Genomic DNA, 15,703 nt, shown 5'->3' with positions numbered 1-15,703 from the left:
GTGCCTTCTGGGTGAGGGAAAGATAATCTAGCCACTAGACCATAACGGATCTGCTTGCGTTCTAACAATTAAGTTTCTAGTATCGTTTCTTAATAAAAAAATTTAGAAAACTAACCTCTGATACCGGGAATTGTACCCGGGCCTTGTGGGTGAAAGCCACATATCCTAGCCACTAGACCATATCGGATCTGCTTGGGTTTCCACTATTGAGCTTCTTCTTTCGTTTCATAATAAAGATTTTAGAAAACTGACGTCAGATACCGGGAATTGAACAAGTGCCTTCTGGGTGAAGCCAGATATCCTAGCCACTAGACCATATCGGATCTGCTTGGGTTTTAACAATTGAGTTCCTAGTATCTTTTCTTAATAAAGATTTTAGAAAACTGACCTCAGATACCGGGAATTGAACAAGTACCTTCTGGGTGAAGCCAGATATCCTACCCAATAGACCATATTGGATCTGCTTGGGTTTTAACAATTGAGTTCCTAGTATCTTTTCTTAATAAAGAATTTAGAAAACTGACCTCAGATACCGGGAATTGAACAAGTGCCTTCTGAGTGAAGCCAGATATCCTAGCCAATAGACCATATTGGATCTGCTTGGGTTTTAACAATTGAGTTCCTAGTATCTTTTCTTAATAAAGAATTTAGAAAACTGACCTCAGATACCGGGAATTGAACAAGTGCCTTCTGGGTGAGGGAAAGATAATCTAGCCACTAGACCATATCGGATCTGCTTGCGTTCTAACAATTAAGTTCCTAGTATCGTTTCTAAATAAGAAAATTTAGAAAACTGACCTCTGATACCGGGAATTGTTCCCGGGCCTTGTGGGTGAAAGCCAGATATCCTAGCCACTATACCATATCGGATCTGCTTGGGTTTTAACAATTGAGTTCCTAGTATCGTTTCTTAATAAAAAAATTTAGAAAACTGACCTCCGATACCGGGAATTGAACCCGGGCCTTCTGGGTGAAAGCCAGATATCCTAGCCACTAGACCATATCGGATCTGCTTGGGTTTCCACTATTGAGCTTCTTCTTTCGTTTCATAATAAAGATTTTAGAAAACTGACGTCAGATACCGGGAATTGAACAAGTGCCTTCTGGGTGAAGCCAGATATCCTAGCCACTAGACCATATCGGATCTGCTTGGGTTTTAACAATTGAGTTCCTAGTATCTTTTCTTAATAAAGAATTTAGAAAACTGACCTCAGATACCGGGAATTGAACAAGTGCCTTCTGGGTGAGGGAAAGATAATCTAGCCACTAGACCATAACGGATCTGCTTGCGTTCTAACAATTAAGTTTCTAGTATCGTTTCTTAATAAAAAAATTTAGAAAACTAACCTCTGATACCGGGAATTGTACCCGGGCCTTGTGGGTGAAAGCCACATATCCTAGCCACTAGACCATATCGGATCTGCTTGGGTTTCCACTATTGAGCTTCTTCTTTCGTTTCATAATAAAGATTTTAGAAAACTGACGTCAGATACCGGGAATTGAACAAGTGCCTTCTGGGTGAAGCCAGATATCCTAGCCAATAGACCATATTGGATCTGCTTGGGTTTTAACAATTGAGTTCCTAGTATCTTTTCTTAATAAAGAATTTAGAAAACTGACCTCAGATACCGGGAATTGAACAAGTGCCTTCTGGGTGAAGCCAGATATCCTACCCAATAGACCATATTGGATCTGCTTGGGTTTTAACAATTGAGTTCCTAGTATCTTTTCTTAATAAAGAATTTAGAAAACTGACCTCAGATACCGGGAATTGAACAAGTGCCTTCTGAGTGAAGCCAGATATCCTAGCCAATAGACCATATTGGATCTGCTTGGGTTTTAACAATTGAGTTCCTAGTATCTTTTCTTAATAAAGAATTTAGAAAACTGACCTCAGATACCGGGAATTGAACAAGTGCCTTCTGGGTGAGGGAAAGATAATCTAGCCACTAGACCATATCGGATCTGCTTGCGTTCTAACAATTAAGTTCCTAGTATCGTTTCTAAATAAGAAAATTTAGAAAACTGACCTCTGATACCGGGAATTGTTCCCGGGCCTTGTGGGTGAAAGCCAGATATCCTAGCCACTATACCATATCGGATCTGCTTGGGTTTTAACAATTGAGTTCCTAGTATCGTTTCTTAATAAAAAAATTTAGAAAACTGACCTCCGATACCGGGAATTGAACCCGGGCCTTCTGGGTGAAAGCCAGATATCCTAGCCACTAGACCATATCGGATCTGCTTGGGTTTCCACTATTGAGCTTCTTCTTTCGTTTCATAATAAAGATTTTAGAAAACTGACGTCAGATACCGGGAATTGAACAAGTGCCTTCTGGGTGAAGCCAGATATCCTAGCCACTAGACCATATCGGATCTGCTTGGGTTTTAACAATTGAGTTCCTAGTATCTTTTCTTAATAAAGAATTTAGAAAACTGACCTCAGATACCGGGAATTGAACAAGTGCCTTCTGGGTGAGGGAAAGATAATCTAGCCACTAGACCATAACGGATCTGCTTGCGTTCTAACAATTAAGTTTCTAGTATCGTTTCTTAATAAAAAAATTTAGAAAACTAACCTCTGATACCGGGAATTGTACCCGGGCCTTGTGGGTGAAAGCCACATATCCTAGCCACTAGACCATATCGGATCTGCTTGGGTTTCCACTATTGAGCTTCTTCTTTCGTTTCATAATAAAGATTTTAGAAAACTGACGTCAGATACCGGGAATTGAACAAGTGCCTTCTGGGTGAAGCCAGATATCCTAGCCAATAGACCATATTGGATCTGCTTGGGTTTTAACAATTGAGTTCCTAGTATCTTTTCTTAATAAAGAATTTAGAAAACTGACCTCAGATACCGGGAATTGAACAAGTGCCTTCTGGGTGAGGGAAAGATAATCTAGTCACTAGACCATATCGGATCTGCTCGGGTTTTAACAATTGAGTTCCTAGTTTCGTTTCTTAATAAAAAATTTAGAAAATTGACCTCCGATACCGGGAATTGAACCCGGGCCTTCTGGGTGAAAGCCAGATATCCTAGCCACTAGACCATATCGGATCTGCTCGAGTCTTCACCATTAAGGTTCTTCTATCGTTTCATAATAAAGAATTTAGAAAACTGACCTCAGATACCGGGAATTGAACAAGTGCCTTCTGAGTGAAGCCAGATATCCTAGCCAATAGACCATATTGGATCTGCTTGGGTTTTAACAATTGAGTTCCTAGTATCTTTTCTTAATAAAGAATTTAGAAAACTGACCTCAGATACCGGGAATTGAACAAGTGCCTTCTGGGTGAGGGAAAGATAATCTAGCCACTAGACCATATCGGATCTGCTTGCGTTCTAACAATTAAGTTCCTAGTATCGTTTCTAAATAAGAAAATTTAGAAAACTGACCTCTGATACCGGGAATTGTACCCGGGCCTTGTGGGTGAAAGCCAGATATCCTAGCCACTATACCATATCGGATCTGCTTGGGTTTTAACAATTGAGTTCCTAGTATCGTTTCTTAATAAAAAAATTTAGAAAACTGACCTCCGATACCGGGAATTGAACCCGGGCCTTCTGGGTGAAAGCCAGATATCCTAGCCACTAGACCATATCGGATCTGCTTGGGTTTCCACTATTGAGCTTCTTCTTTCGTTTCATAATAAAGATTTTAGAAAACTGACGTCAGATACCGGGAATTGAACAAGTGCCTTCTGGGTGAGGGAAAGATAATCTAGCCACTAGACCATAACGGATCTGCTTGCGTTCTAACAATTAAGTTTCTAGTATCGTTTCTTAATAAAAAAATTTAGAAAACTAACCTCTGATACCGGGAATTGTACCCGGGCCTTGTGGGTGAAAGCCACATATCCTAGCCACTAGACCATATCGGATCTGCTTGGGTTTCCACTATTGAGCTTCTTCTTTCGTTTCATAATAAAGGTTTTAGAAAACTGACGTCAGATACCGGGAATTGAACAAGTGCCTTCTGGGTGAAGCCAGATATCCTAGCCACTAGACCATATCGGATCTGCTTGGGTTTTAACAATTGAGTTCCTAGTATCTTTTCTTAATAAAGATTTTAGAAAACTGACCTCAGATACCGGGAATTGAACAAGTACCTTCTGGGTGAAGCCAGATATCCTACCCAATAGACCATATTGGATCTGCTTGGGTTTTAACAATTGAGTTCCTAGTATCTTTTCTTAATAAAGAATTTAGAAAATTGACCTCCGATACCGGGAATTGAACCCGGGCCTTCTGGGTGAAAGCCAGATATCCTAGCCACTAGACCATATCGGATCTGCTCGAGTCTGCACCATTAAGGTTCTTCTATCGTTTCATAATAAAGATTTTAGAAAACTGACCTCTGATACCGGGAATTGTACCCGGGCCTTCTGGGTGAAGCCAGATATCCTAGCCAATAGACCATATTGGATCTGCTTGGGTTTTAACAATTGAGTTCCTAGTATCTTTTCTTAATAAAGAATTTAGAAAACTGACCTCAGATACCGGGAATTGAACAAGTGCCTTCTGGGTGAGGGAAAGATAATCTAGTCACTAGACCATATCGGATCTGCTCGGGTTTTAACAATTGAGTTCCTAGTTTCGTTTCTTAATAAAAAATTTAGAAAATTGACCTCCGATACCGGGAATTGAACCCGGGCCTTCTGGGTGAAAGCCAGATATCCTAGCCACTAGACCATATCGGATCTGCTCGAGTCTTCACCATTAAGGTTCTTCTATCGTTTCATAATAAAGAATTTAGAAAACTGACCTCAGATACCGGGAATTGAACAAGTGCCTTCTGAGTGAAGCCAGATATCCTAGCCAATAGACCATATTGGATCTGCTTGGATTTTAACAATTGAGTTCCTAGTATCTTTTCTTAATAAAGAATTTAGAAAACTGACCTCAGATACCGGGAATTGAACAAGTGCCTTCTGGGTGAGGGAAAGATAATCTAGCCACTAGACCATATCGGATCTGCTTGCGTTCTAACAATTAAGTTCCTAGTATCGTTTCTAAATAAGAAAATTTAGAAAACTGACCTCTGATACCGGGAATTGTACCCGGGCCTTGTGGGTGAAAGCCAGATATCCTAGCCACTATACCATATCGGATCTGCTTGGGTTTTAACAATTGAGTTCCTAGTATCGTTTCTTAATAAAAAAATTTAGAAAACTGACCTCCGATACCGGGAATTGAACCCGGGCCTTCTGGGTGAAAGCCAGATATCCTAGCCACTAGACCATATCGGATCTGCTTGGGTTTCCACTATTGAGCTTCTTCTTTCGTTTCATAATAAAGATTTTAGAAAACTGACGTCAGATACCGGGAATTGAACAAGTGCCTTCTGGGTGAGGGAAAGATAATCTAGCCACTAGACCATAACGGATCTGCTTGCGTTCTAACAATTAAGTTTCTAGTATCGTTTCTTAATAAAAAAATTTAGAAAACTAACCTCTGATACCGGGAATTGTACCCGGGCCTTGTGGGTGAAAGCCACATATCCTAGCCACTAGACCATATCGGATCTGCTTGGGTTTCCACTATTGAGCTTCTTCTTTCGTTTCATAATAAAGGTTTTAGAAAACTGACGTCAGATACCGGGAATTGAACAAGTGCCTTCTGGGTGAAGCCAGATATCCTAGCCACTAGACCATATCGGATCTGCTTGGGTTTTAACAATTGAGTTCCTAGTATCTTTTCTTAATAAAGATTTTAGAAAACTGACCTCAGATACCGGGAATTGAACAAGTACCTTCTGGGTGAAGCCAGATATCCTACCCAATAGACCATATTGGATCTGCTTGGGTTTTAACAATTGAGTTCCTAGTATCTTTTCTTAATAAAGAATTTAGAAAATTGACCTCCGATACCGGGAATTGAACCCGGGCCTTCTGGGTGAAAGCCAGATATCCTAGCCACTAGACCATATCGGATCTGCTCGAGTCTGCACCATTAAGGTTCTTCTATCGTTTCATAATAAAGATTTTAGAAAACTGACCTCTGATACCGGGAATTGTACCCGGGCCTTCTGGGTGAAGCCAGATATCCTAGCCAATAGACCATATTGGATCTGCTTGGGTTTTAACAATTGAGTTCCTAGTATCTTTTCTTAATAAAGAATTTAGAAAACTGACCTCAGATACCGGGAATTGAACAAGTGCCTTCTGGGTGAGGGAAAGATAATCTAGCCACTAGACCATATCGGATCTGCTTGGGTTCTAACAATTAAGTTCCTAGTATCGTTTCTTAATAAAAAAGATTTAGAAAACTGACCTCTGATACCGGGAATTGTACCCGGGCCTTGTGGGTGAAAGCCAGATATCCTAGCCACTAGACCATATCGGATCTGATTGGGTTTTAACAATTGAGTTCCTAGTATCGTTTCTTAATAAAAAAATTTAGAAAACTGACCTCCGATACCGGGAATTGAACCCGGCCATTCTGGGTGAAAGCCAGATATCCTAGCCATTAGACCATATCGGATCTGCTTGGGTAACCACTATTGAGCTTCTTCTTTCGTTTCATAATAAAGATTTTAGAAAACTGACGTCAGATACCGGGAATTGAACAAGTGCCTTCTGGGTGAACCCAGATATCCTAGCCACTAGACCATATCGGATCTGCTTGGGTTTTAACAATTGAGTTCCTAGTATCTTTTCTTAATGAAGAATTTAGAAAACTGACCTCAGATACCGGGAATTGAACAAGTGCCTTCTGGGTGAGGGAAAGATAATCTAGCCACTAGACCATATCGGATCTGCTTGGGTTCTAACAATTAAGTTCCTTGTATCGTTTCTTAATAAAAAAATTTAGAAAACTGACCTCTGATACCGGGAATTGTACCCGGGCCTTCTGGGTGAAAGCCAGATATCCTAGCCACTAGACCATATCGGATCTGCTTGAGTTTTCACCATTGTTGCTTCTTCTATCGTTTCATAATAAAGATTTTAGTAAACTGACGTCAGATACCGGGAATTGAATAAGTGCCTTCTGGGTGAAGCCAGATATCGTAGCCACTAGACCATATAGGATCTGCTTGGGTTTTAACAATTGAGTTCCTAGTATCGTTTCTTAATAAAGAATTTAGAAAAACTGACCTCAGATAAAGGGAATTGAACAAGTGCCTTCTGGGTGAGGGAAAGATAATCTAGCCACTAGACCATATCGGATCTGCTTGGGTTCTAACAATTAAGTTCCTAGTATCGTTTCTTAATAAAAAAATTTAGAAAACTGACCTCAGATACCGGGAATTGAACAAGTGCCTTCTGGGTGAGGGAAAGATAATCTAGCCACTAGACCATATCGGATCTGCTCGGGTTTTAACAATTGAGTTCCTAGTTTCGTTTCTCAATAAAAAATTTAGAAAATTGACCTCCGATACCGGGAATTGAACCCGGGCCTTCTGGGTGAAAGCCAGATATCCTAGCCACAAGACCATATCGGATCTGCTCGAGTCTTCACCATTAAGGTTCTTCTATCGTTTCATAATAAAGATTTTAGAAAACTGACCTCTGATACCGGGAATTGTACCCGGGCCTTCTGGGTGAAAGCCAGATATCCTAGCCACTAGACCATATCGGATCTGCTTGAGTTTTCACCATTGTTGCTTCTTCTATCGTTTCATAATAAAGATTTTAGTAAACTGACGTCAGATACCGGGAATTGAACAAGTGCCTTCTGGGTGAAGCCAGATATCCTAGCCAATAGACCATATTGGATCTGCTTGGGTTTTAACAATTGAGTTCCTAGTATCTTTTCTTAATAAAGAATTTAGAAAACTGACCTCAGATACCGGGAATTGAACAAGTGCCTTCTGGGTGAGGGAAAGATAATCTAGCCACTAGACCATATCGGATCTGCTTGCGTTCTAACAATTAAGTTCCTAGTATCGTTTCTTAATAAAAAAATTTAGAAAACTGACCTCTGATACCGGGAATTGTACCCGGGCCTTGTGGGTGAAAGCCAGATATCCTAGCCACTAGACCATATCGGATCTGCTTGGGTTTTAACAATTGAGTTCCTAGTATCGTTTCTTAATAAAAAAATTTAGAAAACTGACCTCCGATACCGGGAATTGAACCCGGGCCTTCTGGGTGAAACCCAGATATCCTAGCCATTGACCATATCGGATCTGCTTGGGTTTTAACAATTGAGTTCCTAGTATCTTTTCTTAATAAAGATTTTAGAAAACTGACCTCAGATACCGGGAATTGAACAAGTACCTTCTGGGTGAGGGAAAGATAATCTAGCCACTAGACCATAACGGATCTGCTTGCGTTCTAACAATTAAGTTCCTAGTATCGTTTCTTAATAAAAAAATTTAGAAAACTGACCTCTGATACCGGGAATTGTACCCGGGCCTTGTGGGTGAAAGCCATATATCCTAGCCACTAGACCATATCGGATCTGCTTGGGTTTCCTCTATTGATCTTCTTCTTTCGTTTCATAATAAAGATTTTAGAAAACTGACGTCAGATACCGGGAATTGAACAAGTGCCTTCTGGGTGAAGCCAGATATCCTAGCCACTAGACCATATCGAATCTGCTTGGGTTTTAACAATTGAGTTCCTAGTATCTTTTCTTAATAAAGATTTTAGAAAACTGACCTCAGATACCGGGAATTGAACAAGTACCTTCTGGGTGAAGCCAGATATCCTACCCAATAGACCATATTGGATCTGCTTGGGTTTTAACAATTGAGTTCCTAGTATCTTTTCTTAATAAAGAATTTAGAAAACTGGCCTCAGATACCGGGAATTGAACAAGTGCCTTCTGGGTGAAGGAAAGATAATCTAGCCACTAGACCATATCGGATCTGCTTGCGTTCTAACAATTAAGTTCCTAGTATCGTTTCTTAATTAAAAAATTTAGAAAACTGACCTCTGATACCGGGAATTGTACCCGGGCCTTGTGGGTGAAAGCCAGATATCCTAGCCACTAGACCATATCGGATCTGCTTGGGTTTTAACAATTGAGTTCCTAGTATCGTTTCTTAATAAAAAATTTAGAAAACTGACCTCCGATACCGGGAATTGAACCCGGGCCTTCTGGGTGAAAGCCAGATATCCTAGCCACTAGACCATATCGGATCTGCTTGGGTTTCCACTATTGAGCTTCTTCTTTCGTTTCATAATAAAGATTTTAGAAAACTGACGTCAGATACCGGGAATTGAACAAGTGCCTTCTGGGTGAAGCCAGATATCCTAGCCAATAGACCATATTGGATCTGCTTGGGTTTTAACAATTGAGTTCCTAGTATCTTTTCTTAATAAAGAATTTAGAAAACTGACCTCAGATACCGGGAATTGAACAAGAGCCTTCTGGGTGAGGGAAAGATAATCTAGCCACTAGACCATATTGGATTTGCTTGCGTTCTAACAATTAAGTTCCTAGTATCGTTTCTTAATAAAAAAATTTAGAAAACTGACCTCTGATACCGGGAATTGTACCCGGGCCTTGTGGGTGAAAGCCAGATATCCTAGCCACTAGACCATATCGGATCTGCTTGGGTTTTAACAATTGAGTTCCTAGTATCGTTTCTTAAAAAAAAATTTAGAAAACTGACCTCCGATACCGGGAATTGAACCCGGGCATTCTGGGTGAAAGCCAGATATCCTAGCCACTAGACCATATCGGATCTGCTTGGGTTTCCACTATTGAGCTTCTTCTTTCGTTTCATAATAAAGATTTTAGAAAACTGACGTCAGATACCGGGAATTGAACAAGTGCCTTCTGGGTGAAGCCAGATATCCTAGCCACTAGACCATATCGGATCTGCTTGGGTTTTAACAATTGAGTTCCTAGTATCTTTTCTTAATAAAGAATTTAGAAAACTGACCTCAGATACCGGGAATTGAACAAGTGCCTTCTGGGTGAGGGAAAGATAATCTAGCCACTAGACCATATTGGATCTGCTTGCGTTCTAACAATTAAGTTCCTAGTATCGTTTCTTAATAAAAAAATTTAGAAAACTGACCTCTGATACCGGGAATTGTACCCGGGCCTTGTGGGTGAAAGCCAGATATCCTAGCCACTAGACCATATCGGATCTGCTCGGGTTTTAACAATTGAGTTCCAAGTTTCGTTTCTTAATAAAAAATTTAGAAAATTGACCTCCGATACCGGGAATTGAACCCGGGCCTTCTGGGTGAAAGCCAGATATCCTAGCCACTAGACCATATCGGATCTGCTCGAGTCTTCACCATTAAGGTTCTTCTATCGTTTCATAATAAAGATTTTAGAAAACTGACCTCAGATACCGGGAATTGAACAAGTGCCTTCTGGGTGAAGCCAGATATCCTAGCCAATAGACCATATTGGATCTGCTTGGGTTTTAACAATTGAGTTCCTAGTATCTTTTCTTAATAAAGAATTTAGAAAACTGACCTCAGATACCGGGAATTGAACAAGTGCCTTCTGGGTGAGGGAAAGACAATCTAGCCACTAGACCATATCGGATCTGCTTGCGTTCTAACAATTAAGTTCCTAGTATCGTTTCTTAATAAGAAAATTTAGAAAACTGACCTCTGATACCGGGAATTGTACCCGGGCCTTGTGGGTGAAAGCCAGATATCCTAGCCACTAGACCATATCGGATCTGCTTGGGTTTCCACTATTGAGCTTCTTCTTTCGTTTCATAATAAAGATTTTAGAAAACTGACGTCAGATACCGGGAATTGAACAAGTGCCTTCTGGGTGAAGCCAGATATCCTAGCCACTAGACCATATCGGATCTGCTTGGGTTTTAACAATTGAGTTCCTAGTATCTTTTCTTAATAAAGAATTTAGAAAACTGACCTCAGATACCGGGAATTGAACAAGTGCCTTCTGGGTGAGGGAAAGATAATCTAGCCACTAGACCATATTGGATCTGCTTGCGTTCTAACAATTAAGTTCCTAGTATCGTTTCTTAATAAAAAAATTTAGAAAACTGACCTCTGATACCGGGAATTGTACCCGGGCCTTGTGGGTGAAAGCCAGATATCCTAGCCACTAGACCATATCGGATCTTCTTGGGTTTCCACTATTGAGCTTCTTCTTTCGTTTCATAATAAAGATTTTAGAAAACTGACGTCAGATACCGGGAATTGAACAAGTGCCTTCTGGGTGAAGCCAGATATCCTAGCCACTAGACCATATCGGATCTGCTTGGGTTTTAACAATTGAGTTCCTAGTATCTTTTCTTAATAAAGATTTTAGAAAACTGACCTCAGATACCGGGAATTGAACAAGTACCTTCTGGGTGAAGCCAGATATCCTACCCAATAGACCATATTGGATCTGCTTGGGTTTTAACAATGGAGTTCCTAGTATCTTTTCTTAATAAAGAATTTAGAAAACTGACCTCAGATACCGGGAATTGAACAAGTGCCTTCTGGGTGAGGGAAAGATAATCTAGCCACTAGACCATATCGGATCTGCTTGCGTTCTAACAATTAAGTTCCTAGTATCGTTTCTTAATAAAAAATTTAGAAAACTGACCTCTGATACCGGGAATTGTACCCGGGCCTTGTGGGTGAAAGCCAGATATCCTAGCCACTAGACCATATCGGATCTGCTTGGGTTTTAACAATTGAGTTCCTAGTATCGTTTCTTAATAAAAAATTTAGAAAACTGACCTCCGATACCGGGAATTGAACCCGGGCCTTCTGGGTGAAAGCCAGATATCCTAGCCACTAGACCATATCGGATCTGCTTGGGTTTTAACAATTGAGTTCCTAGTATCGTTTCTTAAAAAAAAAATTTAGAAAACTGACCTCCGATACCGGGAATTGAACCCGGGCCTTCTGGGTGAAAGCCAGATATCCTAGCCACTAGACCATATCGGATCTGCTTGGGTTTCCACTATTGAGCTTCTTCTTTCGTTTCATAATAAAGATTTTAGAAAACTGACGTCAGATACCGGGAATTGAACAAGTGCCTTCTGGGTGAAGCCAGATATCCTAGCCACTAGACCATATCGGATCTGCTTGGGTTTTAACAATTGAGTTCCTAGTATCTTTTCTTAATAAAGAATTTAGAAAACTGACCTCAGATACCGGGAATTGAACAAGTGCCTTCTGGGTGAGGGAAAGATAATCTAGCCACTAGACCATATTGGATCTGCTTGCGTTCTAACAATTAAGTTCCTAGTATCGTTTCTTAATAAAAAAATTTAGAAAACTGACCTCTGATACCGGGAATTGTACCCGGGCCTTGTGGGTGAAAGCCAGATATCCTAGCCACTAGACCATATCGGATCTGCTCGGGTTTTAACAATTGAGTTCCAAGTTTCGTTTCTTAATAAAAAATTTAGAAAATTGACCCCCGATACCGGGAATTGAACCCGGGCCTTCTGGGTGAAAGCCAGATATCCTAGCCACTAGACCATATCGGATCTGCTCGAGTCTTCACCATTAAGGTTCTTCTATCGTTTCATAATAAAGATTTTAGAAAACTGACCTCAGATACCGGGAATTGAACAAGTGCCTTCTGGGTGAAGCCAGATATCCTAGCCAATAGACCATATTGGATCTGCTTGGGTTTTAACAATTGAGTTCCTAGTATCTTTTCTTAATAAAGAATTTAGAAAACTGACCTCAGATACCGGGAATTGAACAAGTGCCTTCTGGGTGAGGGAAAGATAATCTAGCCACTAGACCATATCGGATCTGCTTGCGTTCTAACAATTAAGTTCCTAGTATCGTTTCTTAATAAGAAAATTTAGAAAACTGACCTCTGATACCGGGAATTGTACCCGGGCCTTGTGGGTGAAAGCCAGATATCCTAGCCACTAGACCATATCGGATCTTCTTGGGTTTCCACTATTGAGCTTCTTCTTTCGTTTCATAATAAAGATTTTAGAAAACTGACGTCAGATACCGGGAATTGAACAAGTGCCTTCTGGGTGAAGCCAGATATCCTAGCCACTAGACCATATCGGATCTGCTTGGGTTTTAACAATTGAGTTCCTAGTATCTTTTCTTAATAAAGATTTTAGAAAACTGACCTCAGATACCGGGAATTGAACAAGTACCTTCTGGGTGAAGCCAGATATCCTACCCAATAGACCATATTGGATCTGCTTGGGTTTTAACAATTGAGTTCCTAGTATCTTTTCTTAATAAAGAATTTAGAAAACTGACCTCAGATACCGGGAATTGAACAAGTGCCTTCTGGGTGAGGGAAAGATAATCTAGCCACTAGACCATATCGGATCTGCTTGCGTTCTAACAATTAAGTTCCTAGTATCGTTTCTTAATAAAAAATTTAGAAAACTGACCTCTGATACCGGGAATTGTACCCGGGCCTTGTGGGTGAAAGCCAGATATCCTAGCCACTAGACCATATCGGATCTGCTTGGGTTTTAACAATTGAGTTCCTAGTATCGTTTCTTAATAAAAAATTTAGAAAACTGACCTCCGATACCGGGAATTGAACCCGGGCCTTCTGGGTGAAAGCCAGATATCCTAGCCACTAGACCATATCGGATCTGCTTGGGTTTTAACAATTGAGTTCCTAGTATCGTTTCTTAATAAAAAAATTTAGAAAACTGACCTCCGATACCGGGAATTGAACCCGGGCCTTCTGGGTGAAAGCCAGATATCCTAGCCACTAGACCATATCGGATCTGCTTGGGTTTCCACTATTGAGCTTCTTCTTTCGTTTCATAATAAAGATTTTAGAAAACTGACGTCAGATACCGGGAATTGAACAAGTGCCTTCTGGGTGAAGCCAGATATCCTAGCCACTAGACCATATCGGATCTGCTTGGGTTTTAACAATTGAGTTCCTAGTATCTTTTCTTAATAAAGAATTTAGAAAACTGACCTCAGATACCGGGAATTGAACAAGTGCCTTCTGGGTGAGGGAAAGATAATCTAGCCACTAGACCATATCGGATCTGCTTGCGTTCTAACAATTTAGTTCCTAGTATCGTTTCGTAATAAAATTTTTTAGAAAACTGACCTCTGATACCGGGAATTGTACCCGGGTCTTGTGGGTGAAAGCCAGATATCCTAGCCACTAGACCATATCGGATCTGCTTGGGTTTTAACAATTGAATTCCTAGTATCGTTTCTTAATAAAAAAATTTAGAAAACTGACCTCCGATACCGGGAATTTAACCCGGGCCTTCTGGGTGAGGGAAAGATAATCTAGCCACTAGACCATATCGGATCTGCTTGGGTACTAACAATTAAGTTCCTAGTATCGTTTCTTAATAAAAAAATTTAGAAAACTGACCTCTGATACCGGGAATTGTACCCCTGCCTTGTGGGTGAAAGCCAGATATCCTAGCCACTAGACCATATCGGATCTGCTCGGGTTTTAACAATTGAGTTCCTAGTATCGTTTCTTAATAGAAAAATTTAGAAAACTGACCTCTGATACCGGGAATTGTACCCGTGCCTTGTGGGTGAAAGCCAGATATCCTAGCCACTAGACCATATCGGATCTGCTTGGGTTTCCACTATTGAGCTTCTTCTTTCGTTTCATAATAAAGATTTTAGAAAACTGACGTCAGATACCGGGAATTGAACAAGTGCCTTCTGGGTGAAGCCAGATATCCTAGCCACTAGACCATATCGGATCTGCTTGGGTTTTAACAATTGAGTTCCTAGTATCTTTTCTTAATAAAGAATTTAGAAAACTGACCTCAGATACCGGGAATTGTACCCAGGCCTTGTGGGTGAAAGCCAGATATCCTAGCCACTAGACCGTATCGGATCTGCTTGGGTTTCCACTATTGAGCTTCTTCTTTCGTTTCATAATAAAGATTTTAGAAAACTGACGTCAGATACCGGGAATTGAACAAGTGCCTTCTGGGTGAGGGAAAGATAATCTAGCCACTAGACCATATCGGTACTGCTTGCGTTCTAACAATTGAGTTCCTAATATCGTTTCTTAATAAAAAAATTTAGAAAACTGACCTCCGATACCGGGAATTGAACCCGGGCCTTCTGGGTGAAAGCCAGATTTCCTATCCACTAGACCATATCGGATCTGCTTGGATTTCCACTATTGAGCTTCTTCTTTCGTTTCATAATAAAGATTTTAGAAAACTGACGTCAGATAGCGGGAATTGAACAAGTGCCTTCTGGGTGAAGCCAGATATCCTAGCCAATAGACCATATTGGATCTGCTTGGGTTTTAACAATTGAGTTCCTAGTATCTTTTCTTAATAAAGAATTTAGAAAACTGACCTCAGATACCGGGAATTGAACAAGTGCCTTCTGGGTGAGGGAAAGATAATCTAGCCACTAGACCATATCGGATCTGCTTGGGTTCTAACAATTAAGTTCCAAGTATCGTTTCTTAATAAAAAAATTTAGAAAACTGACCTCCGATACCGGGAATTGAACCCGGGCCTTCTGGGTGAAAGCCAGATATCCTAGCCACTAGACCATATCGGATCTGATTGGGTTTCCACTATTGAGCTTCTTCTTTCGTTTCATAATAAAGATTTTAGAAAACTGACGTCAGATACCGGGAATTGAACAAGTGCCTTCTGGGTGAGGGAAAGATAATCTAGCCACTAGACCATATCGGTACTGCTTGCGTTCTAACAATTGAGTTCCTAGTATCGTTTCTTAATAAAAAAATTTAGAAAACTGACCTCCGATACCGGGAATTGAACCCGGGCCTTCTGGGTGAAAGCCAGATATCCTAGCCACTAGACCATATCGGATCTGCTTGGGTTTCCACTATTGAGCTTCTTCT

The 15,703-nt window shown here is 40.5% G+C and overlaps 20 non-coding genes across 20 annotated transcripts; all 20 read right to left on the bottom strand.

Annotated features, from left to right (window-relative positions):
• Positions 1-936: 936 nt before the first annotated feature.
• On the bottom strand, positions 937-1,008 carry TRNAE-UUC (transfer RNA glutamic acid (anticodon UUC)). The gene has a single exon. It is a non-coding gene; the product is annotated as a tRNA-Glu (tRNA).
• Positions 1,009-2,168: 1,160 nt separating this feature from the next.
• On the bottom strand, positions 2,169-2,240 carry TRNAE-UUC (transfer RNA glutamic acid (anticodon UUC)). Its single transcript has one exon. It is a non-coding gene; the product is annotated as a tRNA-Glu (tRNA).
• Positions 2,241-2,989: 749 nt separating this feature from the next.
• TRNAE-UUC (transfer RNA glutamic acid (anticodon UUC)) lies at positions 2,990-3,061 on the bottom strand. Its single transcript has one exon. It is a non-coding gene; the product is annotated as a tRNA-Glu (tRNA).
• Positions 3,062-3,538: 477 nt separating this feature from the next.
• On the bottom strand, positions 3,539-3,610 carry TRNAE-UUC (transfer RNA glutamic acid (anticodon UUC)). Its single transcript has one exon. It is a non-coding gene; the product is annotated as a tRNA-Glu (tRNA).
• Positions 3,611-4,222: 612 nt separating this feature from the next.
• On the bottom strand, positions 4,223-4,294 carry TRNAE-UUC (transfer RNA glutamic acid (anticodon UUC)). The gene has a single exon. It is a non-coding gene; the product is annotated as a tRNA-Glu (tRNA).
• Positions 4,295-4,632: 338 nt separating this feature from the next.
• TRNAE-UUC (transfer RNA glutamic acid (anticodon UUC)) lies at positions 4,633-4,704 on the bottom strand. Its single transcript has one exon. It is a non-coding gene; the product is annotated as a tRNA-Glu (tRNA).
• Positions 4,705-5,181: 477 nt separating this feature from the next.
• Positions 5,182-5,253, bottom strand: TRNAE-UUC (transfer RNA glutamic acid (anticodon UUC)). The gene has a single exon. It is a non-coding gene; the product is annotated as a tRNA-Glu (tRNA).
• A 612-nt stretch (positions 5,254-5,865) lies between these two features.
• On the bottom strand, positions 5,866-5,937 carry TRNAE-UUC (transfer RNA glutamic acid (anticodon UUC)). Its single transcript has one exon. It is a non-coding gene; the product is annotated as a tRNA-Glu (tRNA).
• Positions 5,938-7,376: 1,439 nt separating this feature from the next.
• On the bottom strand, positions 7,377-7,448 carry TRNAE-UUC (transfer RNA glutamic acid (anticodon UUC)). Its single transcript has one exon. It is a non-coding gene; the product is annotated as a tRNA-Glu (tRNA).
• A 1,573-nt stretch (positions 7,449-9,021) lies between these two features.
• Positions 9,022-9,093, bottom strand: TRNAE-UUC (transfer RNA glutamic acid (anticodon UUC)). The gene has a single exon. It is a non-coding gene; the product is annotated as a tRNA-Glu (tRNA).
• Positions 9,094-9,569: 476 nt separating this feature from the next.
• Positions 9,570-9,641, bottom strand: TRNAE-UUC (transfer RNA glutamic acid (anticodon UUC)). The gene has a single exon. It is a non-coding gene; the product is annotated as a tRNA-Glu (tRNA).
• A 476-nt stretch (positions 9,642-10,117) lies between these two features.
• TRNAE-UUC (transfer RNA glutamic acid (anticodon UUC)) lies at positions 10,118-10,189 on the bottom strand. Its single transcript has one exon. It is a non-coding gene; the product is annotated as a tRNA-Glu (tRNA).
• A 1,433-nt stretch (positions 10,190-11,622) lies between these two features.
• TRNAE-UUC (transfer RNA glutamic acid (anticodon UUC)) lies at positions 11,623-11,694 on the bottom strand. The gene has a single exon. It is a non-coding gene; the product is annotated as a tRNA-Glu (tRNA).
• A 66-nt stretch (positions 11,695-11,760) lies between these two features.
• TRNAE-UUC (transfer RNA glutamic acid (anticodon UUC)) lies at positions 11,761-11,832 on the bottom strand. The gene has a single exon. It is a non-coding gene; the product is annotated as a tRNA-Glu (tRNA).
• A 476-nt stretch (positions 11,833-12,308) lies between these two features.
• On the bottom strand, positions 12,309-12,380 carry TRNAE-UUC (transfer RNA glutamic acid (anticodon UUC)). Its single transcript has one exon. It is a non-coding gene; the product is annotated as a tRNA-Glu (tRNA).
• Positions 12,381-13,402: 1,022 nt separating this feature from the next.
• On the bottom strand, positions 13,403-13,474 carry TRNAE-UUC (transfer RNA glutamic acid (anticodon UUC)). The gene has a single exon. It is a non-coding gene; the product is annotated as a tRNA-Glu (tRNA).
• A 66-nt stretch (positions 13,475-13,540) lies between these two features.
• TRNAE-UUC (transfer RNA glutamic acid (anticodon UUC)) lies at positions 13,541-13,612 on the bottom strand. The gene has a single exon. It is a non-coding gene; the product is annotated as a tRNA-Glu (tRNA).
• Positions 13,613-14,913: 1,301 nt separating this feature from the next.
• On the bottom strand, positions 14,914-14,985 carry TRNAE-UUC (transfer RNA glutamic acid (anticodon UUC)). The gene has a single exon. It is a non-coding gene; the product is annotated as a tRNA-Glu (tRNA).
• Positions 14,986-15,324: 339 nt separating this feature from the next.
• Positions 15,325-15,396, bottom strand: TRNAE-UUC (transfer RNA glutamic acid (anticodon UUC)). Its single transcript has one exon. It is a non-coding gene; the product is annotated as a tRNA-Glu (tRNA).
• A 203-nt stretch (positions 15,397-15,599) lies between these two features.
• Positions 15,600-15,671, bottom strand: TRNAE-UUC (transfer RNA glutamic acid (anticodon UUC)). The gene has a single exon. It is a non-coding gene; the product is annotated as a tRNA-Glu (tRNA).
• Positions 15,672-15,703: the final 32 nt, after the last annotated feature.

The sequence above is a fragment of the Phalangium opilio genome, unplaced genomic scaffold, assembly GCF_054372755.1.
Source record: "Phalangium opilio isolate 3A_F unplaced genomic scaffold, DU_Popi_V2 ptg000039l_1, whole genome shotgun sequence".
NCBI lineage: Eukaryota > Metazoa > Arthropoda > Arachnida > Opiliones > Phalangiidae > Phalangium > Phalangium opilio.
The sequence above is the reverse complement of the archived record's forward strand: the minus strand, read 5'-3'. Positions and strand labels throughout refer to the sequence as shown.